Below are 13,857 nucleotides of genomic sequence, written 5' to 3' on the forward strand. Positions count from 1 at the left end.
GTTTGGTGGTGGAAAGATCATGGTCTGGGGTTACATTCAGTATGGGGGTGTGCGAAACATTTGCAAGGTAGAAGGCATTCTCAATAGCCTAAAATATCAAGAAGTATTAGCTACCTCTTACATTCCAAATCGTAAAAGGGGTATAATTCTGCAGCAGGATGGTGCTCCATCTCATACATCCATCTAAACAACAAAGTTACTCCTGGCAAAGAAGATCAAGGTGCGCAAGAAGTGGCCAGCTCAGTCACCAGACATGAACATCATTGAGCATGTTTGGGGTAGGATGAAAGAGGAAGCTTGGAAGACAAAACCAAAGAATTTAGATGAGCTCTGGGAGGCATGTAAGACTGCATTCTTTGCTATTCCTGATGACTTCATAAAAAAATTGTATGAATCACTGTTGAACAGCATATATGCAGTCCTTCAAGCTCATGGATGTCACAGAATATTAAATATGGCTCTAATAGCACCACAACTTCATTCACCAATGATATATAACATATCTTTGTATTAGAAGTTAATTATTTGTTTGAATTTCACATTACTTTCTGTGGGCGACAAAACTTTTGTCTTGCCAAAATCTGACCTTTCTGTGTTCATTAAATGATCAATATTTCAGCTTCGCAGCAACTTTATTTTCATAACCTAAACCAAATTTGAGAGGGTTTGAGCTTTCAAAAGAGTAATTTATAAAACCAATGGATGAATTTAAAGTCAGGTTATAAGCTATTATTTACATAAAATTGATAAGCGACAGAACTTCTGTCAGAGACTAACTATATATATATATATATATATATATATATATATATATATATATATATATAAAAATAAATATTGACAATTGAAGAAGGGGACAGAAATGCGTTGTGCATTAAAGAGTTAAACTTCCCTGGTAGTTCTCATGATTGGCAGTGCCCAGACACCGCACTTTTTCGGTTTCCTCACTTGCTTTCTATGTGTGAACACATTTGATAACATACGGCATGAGACTTTGAGGATTTTCCACGGAAGTAAAATTAAAATAATAATAATATAAACAAACAAAAACAAATAAACCTCTGGATGCTGCATCTTTAGAGGAATGGTTTGTAGAAATTGCTATGGTCCAGCACATGGAAATGTTAGTAACTCAAACACAGGACGAGAAGATCAAAAATGCCAAGAAAAGGTTCCTTCTTATCTTCCCCATTATATTGGTCTGTCTTAAGATGACCTATCTTCATAGTGAGCTGTCTGCATCACAATTTCTCTTAATGTCAGTTTTTTTTACTTGCTCTTCTCCCCTTCCTCCTCTCACTAACCCCCTTTTTGTGATCATTACCTTGTTCCAAGCTGTTGGTGATGCTTGGTTCCACTGTGATCTTTAATGAATGTCAGCTTTTTAGGCATTCTGTTACCACAATTGTTTGATTATTGTATATTCTCTGTTTTTCTTCTGTAGTTTGAAAAACAAAAAAAAAAACCTTTAAATTTGAATTGAAAAAAACTTAAACACTGTGGCTTTGCGTGTTCTGTGCAAATTTGCCATGTAGTTTCACAATATGTACTGTCAAAAAATCCATACTGCAGGTACCCTGAAGATTTACACTGCAGTTTCCATCCAATGTGTGAATGGGATTTGATAATATAATAAAAAAAGTCTAGTACTATTAGGCCATGTGCACAAAGTGCATTTTGTGTTTTTTTTTTGGTGCAGTTTTGTCACAAATCTGCTTGCCTATCCTTATGCCAGCAAATTCAGTGACAATTCTGAAGGTTTGTGCACGTCTCTTATTTTTTCACTTTTATATTTGGTAAGAGAATAATCTGTGGCATATCAATTGTTGGTGCGCTTGGTAAAAAAAAAAAAAAAGTACTAAAAAGGCGGCAAAAACACACCTAGTTTTTGGTGCGTTTTGCTGCCAGAAGATGCAGAAAATTGCTACGCCAAATACTCAGCGTGTGCACGAAGCCTAAAGGCTACTTTACACGCTGCGATATCGGTACCGATATCGCTAGTGTGCGTTCCCGCCACCATCGGTTGTACGACACGCACAAAATCGCTGCCCGCACAGCATCGGCCGGACCCGTCACACATACTTACCTTCCCTGCGACGTCGCTGTGACCGACGAACCGCCTCCTTTCTAAGGGGGCGGTCCGTGCAGCGTCACAGCGACGTCACTGAGTAGCCGCCATATAGAAGTGGAGGGGCGGAGATGAGCGGGACGTAACATCCCGCCCACCTCCTTCCTTCCGCATTGGGGCCGGCGGCAGGTAAGAAGAGGTTCCTCGTTCCTGCGGCGTCACACGGAGCGATGTGTGCTGCCGCAGGAGCGACAAACTACTTCGTACCTGCAGCTCTAACGATATTCGAGAATGGACCCCCATGTCACCGATGAGCGATTTTGCACATTTTTGCGACGATGCAAAAATCACTCATAGGTGTTACACGCAACAACATCGCTAATGCGGCCGGATGTGCGTCACAAATTCCGTGACCCCAACGAATTCGCATTAGCGATGTCGTAGCGTGTAAAGCCCGCTTAAGGCTGTGGATTCTCCACTTGAAAAGTCCCATCATATCCCCTGCCATCCTTTCCCTTTAACACCGGCCGTCTAGGCTCTGCCACATCCTATCTATCCCCTTTTCAACAAAGCCACCGATGACCTTAAGAGGCCAAAGTACAGGAAAATGAGATGGTGCCCTCGCCTGTAGCTGTGGCAGGGCGGAGGTGATGTGACAGTGTGACCCCACAGCGAGATTCATCGCCCGCTGTCCCAGGTCTCTCCTCTATAGTGGAAAAAGCTGAGCTTTCAAATCCATTATCATTTGGGTCTCGCGCTGGGTGGAGGATGGGCTCTGATGCAGGGGGATATGACCCTGTCTAACACCAGTTCAGCCAAGCTCATCTGGGTTTAATGAAATCTACCAGATTAATGGTTTACCAGGGCGAGCCTGGGAGACTTCATACATGAAAGTGAGACATAACTTCAGCTCAGCTGACTTCCATCACAGTCGCCCTGTCATTTCCAATAGCGAGGAAACCGCAACAAGCATTTAGTGGCAACAGCTTTTAATAAGATTAAGTAACATTGTGTATGAGTCGTCCAGCCTGAGAAGTATGGAGCGGGTCAGGCTCCGCTGGACTTTGTGTGTATGGAGCGACCTGCACATAAGCAATTATCAAATGACATATTTTTACATCAGTTCAAATTTGGAGAGAAAAGGGTTAACAGACCGCGCTGCCGTCCTCAGGACAAATCATATACCATATACAGTACATATATATCTATATATATAATTGCCTTATTCTGTCTGTCTGTCTTGCTCCAAAATTGTGTCCTTATGGTGACACAAAGCTGATTGGCCGCTGGGCTCGCCATGGCCCCGCCCCCCCGCACGGATTGGCCGCTCGCCCAGGCTGCGCCCCCACACGGATTGGCCGGCCGCTCGCCCAGGCTCCGCCCCCCCACAGATTGGCCTCTCGCCCCGGCACTCTGCAGGCATTGGCAACTCGGCCACGCCCCGCCCCCCTCACGCAATGCACGCTAGCTCTGGCCCCGCCCCCCCACGTATTCCCCGAACCGACACGGTCACGGAGCCACGACTACCAGGTGAGTACTGTACCCCTGGGAGCCCACATCAGCGTACTCCACCAAACCAGCCGACACATACCCTCGCATTGCTGGGGCTGGCCGGCGTATGCTGGTGTGGGCTCCCGTGCGAGCGGGGGACGAGATACGCTGGTAACCATGGTAGCATAGTTACCAAGCGCATCAAGGTCCTGCAGCGGCGGAACATACACACGCACACACGTAACAACACACACACACACACACACACACACACACACATCAGATCACACTCACTCTCACACACACCTCACACACACATCACATCGCATCCACACACTCACAACATCCTGGGATATCGCTTGCTTCTCGGCGGCGATACTCTGCTGTGAGCTTCCAGGACCTGCCGGAAAATCACATGGCCAGAAGCATGTGGTATCTCCGGATGTTGTGAGTGTGAGCGCGTGTGTGCGATCGGATGTGTGTGATTGTATGCGATCGGGTGTGTGTGAGTGTATGCGATCGGGTGTGTGTGAGTGTATGCGATCGGGTGTATGTGTGTGTGTGTGAGTGTATGCGATCGGATCTGTGAGTGTCGGCAGAGGAGCACTGCGTGCTGGAGGAGGCTGGGAGGAGAGAGGCTGATCCTGGGGAAGGCTGGGATGGGGAGGCTGAGAGAAGAGAGGCTGATGCTGGGGGAGGCTGAGGCTGGGGTAGGCTGGGAGGAGAGAGGCTGATGCTGGGGACCGAAAAGGCTGATGCTGGGAGGAGAGAGGCTGATGCTGGGGGAGGCTGAGGCTGGGGTAGGCTGGGAGGAGAGAGGCTGATGCTGGGAGGAGAGAGGCTGATGCTGGGGGAGGCTGAGGCTGGGGTAGGCTGGGAGGAGAGAGGCTGATGCTGGGAAGAGAGAGGCTGATGCTGGGAGGAGAGAGGCTGATGCTGGGGGAGGCTGAGGCTGGGGTAGGCTGGGATGAGAGAGGCTGATGCTGGGGACAGAAAAGGCTGATGCTGGGAGGAGAGAGGCTGATGCTGGGAGGAGAGAGGCTGATGCTGGGAGGAGAGAGGCTGATGCTGGGGAAGGCTGAGGCTGGGGTAGGCTGGGAGGAGAGAGGCTGATGCTGGGAGGAGAGAGGCTGATGCTAGGGACAGAAAAGGCTGATGTTGGGAGAAGAGAGGCTGATGCTGGGGACAGAAAAGGCTGATGCTGGGAGGAGAGAGGCTGATGCTGGGATGAGAGAGGCTGATGCTGGGGACAGAGAGGCTGATGCTGGGGACAGAGAGGCTGATGCTGGGATGAGAGAGGCTGATGCTGCGGGTAGAGAGGCTGATGCTGCGGGCAGAGAGGCTGATGCTGCGGGTAGAGAGGCCGATGCTGTTGCAGCATGGGGGATGGAGCACGATGGAGGGTGCGCAGCATGGGGGATGGAGCACGATGGGGGGTGCGCAGCATGGGGGATGGAGCACGTTTGGGAGTGCGCAGCATCGCGGATGGAGCACGTTTGGGAGTGTGCAGCATGGCGGATGGAGCACGTTTGGGAGTGCGCAGCATGGCGGATGGACCACGTTTGGGAGTGCGCAGCATGGCGGATGGACCACGTTTGGGAGTGCGCAGCATGGCGGATGGACCACGTTTGGGAGTGCGCAGCATGGCGGATGGAGCACGTTTGGGAGTGCGCAGCATGGCGGATGGAGCACGTTTGGGAGTGCGCAGCATTGCGGATGGAGCACGTTTGGGAGTGCGCAGCATGGGGGATGCAGCACGATGGGGAGTGCGGAGTATGGCGGATGGAGCACGTTTGGGAGTGCGCAGCATGGCGGATGGACCACGTTTGGGAGTGTGCAGCATGGCGGATGGAGCACGTTTGGGAGTGCGCAGCATGGCGGATGGAGCACGATGGGGGGGTGCGCAGCATAGGGGATGGAGCACGATGGGGAGTGCGCTGCATGGGGGATGGAGCACGATGGGGAGTGCGGAGTATGGCGGATGGAGCACGTTTGGGAGTGCGCAGCATGGCGGATGGAGCACGTTTGGGAGTGCGCAGCATGGTGGATGGAGCACGTTTGGGAGTGCGCAGCATGGCGGATGGAGCACGTTTGGGAGTGCGCAGCATGGGAGATGGAGCACGATGGGGGGTGCGCAGCATAGGGCATGGAGCACGATGGGGAGTGCGCTGCATGGGGGATGGAGCACGATGGGGAGTGCGCTGCATGGGGGATGGAGCACGATGGGGAGTGCGCTGCATGGGGGATGGAGCACGATGGGAAGTGCACACCTCCCCCCAACACACACACGCGCACGCACTGCACAACACACCACACACTGGGAACCACAAACAACTGCCCTACACAGACACCCACACACACAGACAACGCTGCACACACACAACACCCAACACACAAACACCGCGGCACACACAAATATACGCACATACCGCACAACACACACATTGCACAAAACATACCTCCCCCCAAAACACACCACACACACACAAACCGCGCAACACACACACACACAACGCTACAGACACACAGCGCTCCACAAACAACGCAACACACGCAACACACATACAACACCGCTCTCACCCCCCGTCACACCCAGACAACACCCAGAACATGTACAGCGCCCTACACAAACACTTGGTAACTACACACAACAACATCTATATATATATATATAAACAAAAATCATACATGAACTACACAATACGTAAATTCTAGAATACCCGATGCGTGGAATCGGGCCACCTTCTAGTATATATATATATATATATATATATATATATATATATATATATATATATATATATATATATATATATATATATATATATATATATATATATATATATATATATATGTACAGACAAAAGTTTGGACACACCTTCTCATTCAAAGAGTTATCTTTATTTTCATGACTCTGAAAATTGTAGATTCACATTGAAGGCATCAAAACTATGAATTAACACATGTGGAATGAAATATTTAAAAAAGTGTGAAACAACTGAAAATATGTCTTATATTATAGGTTCTTCAAAGTAGCCACCTTTTGCTTTGATTACTCCTTTGCACACTCTTGGCATTCTCTTGATGTATATATGTATGTAAATTTAAGATTCTGCTGTTTCAAAATAAGATGAATGCATTTTTTGGAAATTAAATCCCATAGAAATAAACCCAAACAGCCAAGAGGCCAAATTTTTAAATGTCGTTTGTTCACAAAAGAACGTGAAAGACACTATGTGAACAGAGCCTTAAAAGGGGTTGTCAAATGATACTGATAACCTATCCTTGGGATAAGTCATCAATATCAGATTGGATGTGGCGCCGACAACCACATCCACACCAATAAGCTCTAATTCTCTCTGTTGGAAGCTGAATGGAAACACTAAGGCTATGTTCACACACTGCGTTTTTTACCTGCGTTTTGGGTCCGTTTTTGCTGCAGAAATTTCTTGAGAAATTCTTGTAACCTTTCTGCAGACATTCCCCAGCAAAACCTATGGCAAAAAAAATTAGCTGTGCACACACTGCGTTTTTTTCTTAAGAAAATTCTTTCAGTAGATTTTCTTAAGAAAAAGAATGAGCATGTCACTTCTTTTCTGCAGCTAACTGCGTTTTTTGCCATAGATAATTGGCACAATAACGCAGGGAGCAACCAGCGGTAAAAACGCACCAAAAACGCGGCAAAAACGCAGGTGCGTTTTTGGTGCGTTTTTTAGCACAGGTGCACTCTTAAGAAATTTCTTAAGAAATTTCTTAAGAAAAATCATTTTTCTAGTGTGAACATAGCCTAAAGGCTGTGTTCACACACTGCGTTTTTTACCTGCGTTTTTGGTCCGTTTTTGCTGCAGAAATTTCTTGAGAAATTCTTGTAACCTTTCTGCAGACATTCCCCAGCAAAACCTATGGCAAAAAAAATTAGCTGTGCGCACACTGCGTTTTTTTCTTAAGAAAATTCTTTCAGTAGATTTTCTTAAGAAAAAGAATGAGCATGTCACTTCTTTTCTGCAGCTAACTGCGTTATTTGCCATAGATAATTGGCACAATAACGCAGGGAACAACCAGCGGTAAAAACGCACCGAAAACGCACCAAAAATGCACCGAAAACGCGGCAAAAACGCAGGTGCGTTTTTTAACGCAGGTGCACTAATCCTTCAGTCTTAAGAAATTTCTTAAGAAATTTTCTTAAGAAAAATCATTTTTCTAGTGTGAACATAGGGAATCTGTCAGCGTGCAAGTTTTTACTATGTAATGTGAGAACAGCATGACGTAGGGGCTGAGACACTGATTTCAGCCATGTGTCACTTATTAGGCTGTATGCTGTTGTTTCAATACATTGAGTGTTTTATCAGCAGGAAATCAACCCTGCCGGACAAGCTGCCCACATGCATACTAGGCCAACCCCGTGCCCATCACTGATTAGCAGCTTACTGTCAATATATAGTTGTTATGTCATCGTCGGAGTCTGCTCCAGCGACTTCTGCTCCGATCGCTAGGCGACGCCGTGTTCCTGCCGTGGATGGTGCTGGTGATGGGAGAGGAGTCGATGCCAGCGGCACCGGTGGGCACAGGCTCCGATCATCTACTGGGCTGGGTTATCTTGGGATCTGCAGTACCGCTGGCTGACTGTGGGTGGCGTGTGTCTTCCAGCTGAAGTTGGCAGAGATCAGCTACAGCCAATGGGAAGACACCACACCCTTCTTATTCCCCCTCCTGTCACATGACCACTGCCAGAGATAGTTCTGATTTCCTGGCTCCTGGTGCGCCCTATTCTGTTTTGTGATTCCTGTGTGCTGACTTCTGCGTGTTTTCTGACTACCCTCCTGCCTGCTGCTTTTGTACCTCGCTGCCCGATCCGGATTTGACCTCTGCTCCGTTTTCTGATTACGTCCTTGCCTGCCGATTCTGTCCCTGTTCTGCTATTCCTGGTTTGACCGTGCCTGACGACTACTCTCATCGGACTGCAGTCTTCCACAGGTAGTGATCTCCAGGGCCCTGTGTAATTTCAAATTCCTGTATAGGGGTTAAAGGGTTTCAGGGTTCTGGGGGTCCTGCTTGGTGAGTGGCTTCCCTCTAGTCTGTCCATTACATCCCCCCATAGTCTGTTGATCTAGGCAGGCGTTACAATAGTGTACACAAAGTTGCTAATCAGGGCTGTGGACTGGGTTAGCTTTTTGAGCCCTGCTACATCTAAGTACTTTGACTGTATCACAACTGACATACCCAGTAAACTAAGTGATATATTGTTGGAATCACGGTCTCTTTCTGTTATGCTAGAAAGTTAAAACATGGATTGTGAGCAATGAAATTCTTTTTTTGATCAGATTCTAGCTAGATCTTAGAAACTACAGTTTATAATAGATTAATATCTCTTGTTGCACACATATAACAACTCAAGCCAGAGGAATTAAATATAACAGAATCTGAACCAAAAGAGCGGTTTGAAACAGATGGCACAGGACACTGTAAATTGTAAGGATGGTTCAGACAGTGATAACAGAAAGGACAGATCCACGCTGGAAAGTCAGCACACACGGGGAGAACTAGAAATCATAGCATCCCCCACAGAGTCAAACATTTCTTGGAAATTTGATAGACAATCTTGGCTTTAGTGATGTAAACAGCACCTCCTATACCTTTACCTGAGCAGCTGACAAAATATTAAGACTACAGACATGAATTACACGTTCTGCAGATACGAGAAACACGGGGTATATTAGGACCACCACTATCATCCTTCATGCAGTTAGTCTTACTCAGTGATTTTATCCTTCAATATTTTAGGGTACGTGTCCACGATCAGTGTTTGCGGCATTTTGGATGCATAGTGTTTTTGCTGTGTCCAAAACGTTGCATCGTACAGTAGAAGCACAGTGGATGGGAATTATAGAAATCTCCTGCCCACTATGAGTGTACTGCCTCCAGCGAAAACTGACCTGCGGTGCAGCTTTCCGAGCCGCAGCATGTCAATTCTTTGCTGCTGCGTCGCATGTTTTCTCTGTAGGTAGAACACAGTGGGAGATCGCGGCGCCCCAAACCCTGATCGTGGGTACGAGTAGATGCGGTTTCCTACGGAGGAGACTCGCGGCCCCATAGGTCAGGACCCACAGCATTCAGGAAGCTGCAAGTCCTGATTGTGGAAAATCAAAAGAACCTGCAGCACAATCAGCGGAAAGACGTGCATGTAACTAACGCAAATCTCGCTGTGGAATCAATGTGAAATTGTGTGGAGAGAAACAGAGCTCTTATACTGGGTCCGACAAAGTAGCAGCTAAGGCTGTAGTTACAAAAATGAGCGCACACATTACATACAAACCAGCCATTAGAGGTGGGCTCAATCGTAAAGGACCACTCCGACAGAAAGACATGAGGGGTGAACCACGACAAACGGATGCTCGCGCTGTTCTTTTAATCACTGTCAATGCATTTAAAGGGAATCCGTCACCACTTTGACCGTTTTAATCTATTAATATGGGCATACAGGTTATAGTATGCTAAAAAGTCAATACCTTTATGTCTCATATCAGAAACCTTGTTATTGAAATATCTTTTACCACTTTATGTAAATGAGCTCTTTCAGGCTACGGGGCGGATGCTGCCTGGAAGATAACTCCGCCTCCAGAGTTCCTGCTGTCATAGCAACCCATTGCCGACCTGTGACCACATCACGGATGTGTGATGGACGCTTACAATGGTGCGCCCCGTGTGTTAAATCCCACTGTCAGAATTAGACAGCGGGCTCTAAGAGGTTAACAATAGCAAGCGAGAAGCTCCTCTTCCCCTGTGATTGTTAGTGGCAGGTCCTGTAACACACAGCCATTACTTCCCGTCTCATCCCATGAGCCCGCTCCATACACCCGCTTCCAACATGTGCTATATATTAGTTGCACGATAATGCTGCACATAGATATTTATTTTACTCCCTTATATAGTGCCATCAATTAACATAGCGCTTTACAGGCTTGATCATCACTGTCCCCATTGGGGCTCACAGTCTGAATTCCCTATCACTATGTCTTTGGAGTGTGGGAGGAAACTGTAGAACCTGGAAGAAACCCACGCAAACACAGGGAGAACATACAAACTCCTTGCACATGTTGTCTTTGGGGGATTTGAACCCAGGAAAGACAAAATCTCCCTTTGACTTTGTTAAATAATCAGGCATATTAACGTTTTGTACTGACTGACAACCCTGTTGTTCAACAATAAAATTAATCAGTGAAAACACAAATTGCCTATATATACATATAACACACACACACACACACAATATATATTTTTATATATACCGTATATATATACCGTATATATATACCGTATATATATATATATATATATATATATATATATATATATATATATACACACACACACACACACACACAGATATATATACCGTATTTTTCGGTTTATAAGACACACTTTTGTTCCCACAAATTTTGGGGGAAAGTAGGTGGTACGGATTATATACTGCAGGGTCCAGGGGAGGTGGGGGCCACTCTGGAGCGGTGCTGGGGGGGCTGGTGGAGGCTGGTAGAGGCAGGTGAAAGCTGCGGGCGGCAGCGTTAGATCTCCTGCTCCCACACATATAATATGCACAACCGCTGTCCATCACCGTGGTGCTGAAACCGCACCGTGGTGATGGGCTGGGGGAGCGGCGCATATTATATCTGCCTGTGTTTCCCTTTGATCGCACATGCCCCCCTGTGTTAGATATGGCCCCCATGCTGCTGCCCATAGTAAAATAAAAAACTCTTTACTCACCTCCTCCAGCGTGTCTGCCCGGTCTCCCTCTTGCTGCTGTGATCAGGCACGCAGAGATATCTCTCTGCTGTGCCGATCACATGACCGCACGGACAACCAGGAAGTAGGAAGTGCAGGAGACAGGAGGAGCTCAACCCCGAGGAGGGAGACACAAGACAGGACAGTGCTGCAGAAGTTAAGGAAATAGTTTATTTTACTAAAAGCAGCAACATGGGGGCGATATCTAACACAGGGTGATGTGTGCCAGCCACAGTGGGCCGTGTGCCAGCCACAGTGGGCCGTGTGCCAGCCACAGTGGGCCGTGTGCTAGCCACAGTGGGCCGTGTGCCAGCCACAGTGGGCCGTGTGCCAGCCATAGGGGCTGTGTGCCAGCCATAGGGGGTCGTGTGCCAGCAATGGAAGACATGTGCCAGCCATAAGGGACGTGTGCCAGCTATAGGGGCCGTGTGCCAGCCACAGGGGGCCGTGTGCCAGCCACAGGGGGCCGTGTGCCAGCCATAGGGGCCGTGTGCCAGCCATAGAGAAAAAGTGCCAGCAATAGGGGACATGTGGCATCACTGGGGGCTGTGCGCCAGCCACAGGGGCCGTGTGCTAGCCATAGGGGCCGTGTGCCAGCCATAGAGGACGTGTGCCAGCCATAGAGGACATGTGGCATCACTGGGGGATGTGTGCCAGCACAAGGGTGCTATATTCAATATAAGGTGGCCATATCCAGATTAAGCAGGCTAATTTTAGGATGGGGGGGCTATGAGGGACATACACCCTATATGACTTGTTAGAGGGAGACTGGCATTATAAGACGTACCCCATTTATTAAAAAATTCTCTATTCCTTCACCAAATTTGGGGGTGCGTCTTATAAAGTGAAAAATATGGTAACTCCCACAGTATATGGCATTTTATTTTTAGGAATAAATGGCTCAAGAATCAGCATTAAGTCTATTACATGCATTTGTTGACAAGGTGAGCAGCGATATCACTACTGCAATGCATGTAACCACTGCAGCCAATCACTGGGCTCAGCGGTGACAACGCTGTAGAAGGCACAAACCACTGACACCATTGACTGGCTGCAGTAATAGCTTGCATTATAGTTGTGATGTTATTAATGCAGCCTGTCAAAGATGGATAAAGGGTAGGGAGAAATCGCTAGACCTGGGGAGGGTGAGCATTTTGCTGCAGTTGTTATCAAAGTCCACAAATCTATGCACCAACAAAAATAATTAAGAAAAAAAGCTTTAATTTGTGCCAGGATGTGCTTTCTCATAAAAGAAGAAATGTGGATTGGAAGAAATCGGAAGAAATCCCCTACTAAAGGGTTGTTTGGCTCAAATACACGCAGTTTGGAAATCTAGACGCTTATGGTATAATTGGTCTGTATGCAAAATGAGTACAATTATAAGCATACAGTGCACACTGACGAAGGCAATGTATTTTCTTCTGACCATTTTTACATGTGGATTGGTCTCTAGAAAAAAAAAATGTTCATCTTGCACTACTTGATTTGTGTTTTAGATCAGACTAGCATGTTCTATATAAATCAATGGATAAGCAAAAAGCAGATTACACACGGTTAGGCTATGTGCGCACGTTGTGTATTTGCACGCAGTTACGCTGCGATCTGCATGCGTCCTGCGTCTCCAGCATAATCTATGAAGATTATACAGGAGACGTGCGCACGTGGCGTATTAAGAGCTCAGCGCTTCGGCTGCTGCCCGAAGCGCGCGTTCTAAGAAGTGACATGTCACTTCTTTCGTGCGCTCTGCATGCATCCCCCGCTCTGTCTATGGGAGGGGCTGCACTCAGAGCGCATGGAATCGGCTTTTTTTTTTTTTTTTTATTTCTGCAGCGATTTGAAGCGCACATGTGCTGTTCAAATCGCTGCAGAAATTTCTGCAGGGACAGAACGGAACGTGCGCACATAGCCTTACCATCCATATGTCATCAGTTTTTAACGGATCCAGAGCAATTATTAACAGAGAAAACTGTATTATGCCTTTTATTATTGATTCAATTGTTCAAGTAAAAACCCGGTGCCATACAGATATAAAAAATTGATGAATTGTATATGGATGAAAAGTTTTCCTTTTTTTTCCGTATGAACTATTTTGCATACACTTGTGTGAACGAGCCTTGTAGAGTTCCTATTGCTAATCCAGGGCTGCCTGCTTATGTAAAAAGAGTGAACAGACCCAGACTGGTGATTTTACTAAATGTAAGCTATTGTCAAAAGTGCTCATAAGTGACCCTACAAAGAACACGACTTTCTAGCAAAATTCGGCTTAAATTTCAGTTTTGTGTAAGAGCCGGATCCCACAACTCTCCGCAGATCCTCTGACGGTGAAAAATTAGTTTGAGCTCTCTGTACTACCCGAACGCTGATATTTTTTTGATAAGTAAAAGGGCAGCCATAGATTGGCGATAGAGGACGATAGAGTTCTGCTCTGGAGGACACTGTTCACCTGTATATTAAATGACCTCAATGAAAAGTATGGTTTTCTCAAAAATCTGGTGTTGGCGATGCCAAAGAGAAGGTTC

At 46.8% G+C, this 13,857-nt stretch overlaps 1 protein-coding gene across 1 annotated transcript in view; it reads right to left on the reverse strand.

The window, feature by feature from the left end:
* Window positions 1–13,857, reverse strand: part of PIGL (phosphatidylinositol glycan anchor biosynthesis class L) — a 227,776-nt gene that overhangs the window by 208,142 nt on the left and 5,777 nt on the right. The gene's annotated exons all lie outside the window — the stretch shown is intronic.

This window comes from Anomaloglossus baeobatrachus, chromosome 2 (genome assembly GCF_048569485.1).
Source record: "Anomaloglossus baeobatrachus isolate aAnoBae1 chromosome 2, aAnoBae1.hap1, whole genome shotgun sequence".
NCBI classification, from domain to species: domain Eukaryota; kingdom Metazoa; phylum Chordata; class Amphibia; order Anura; family Aromobatidae; genus Anomaloglossus; species Anomaloglossus baeobatrachus.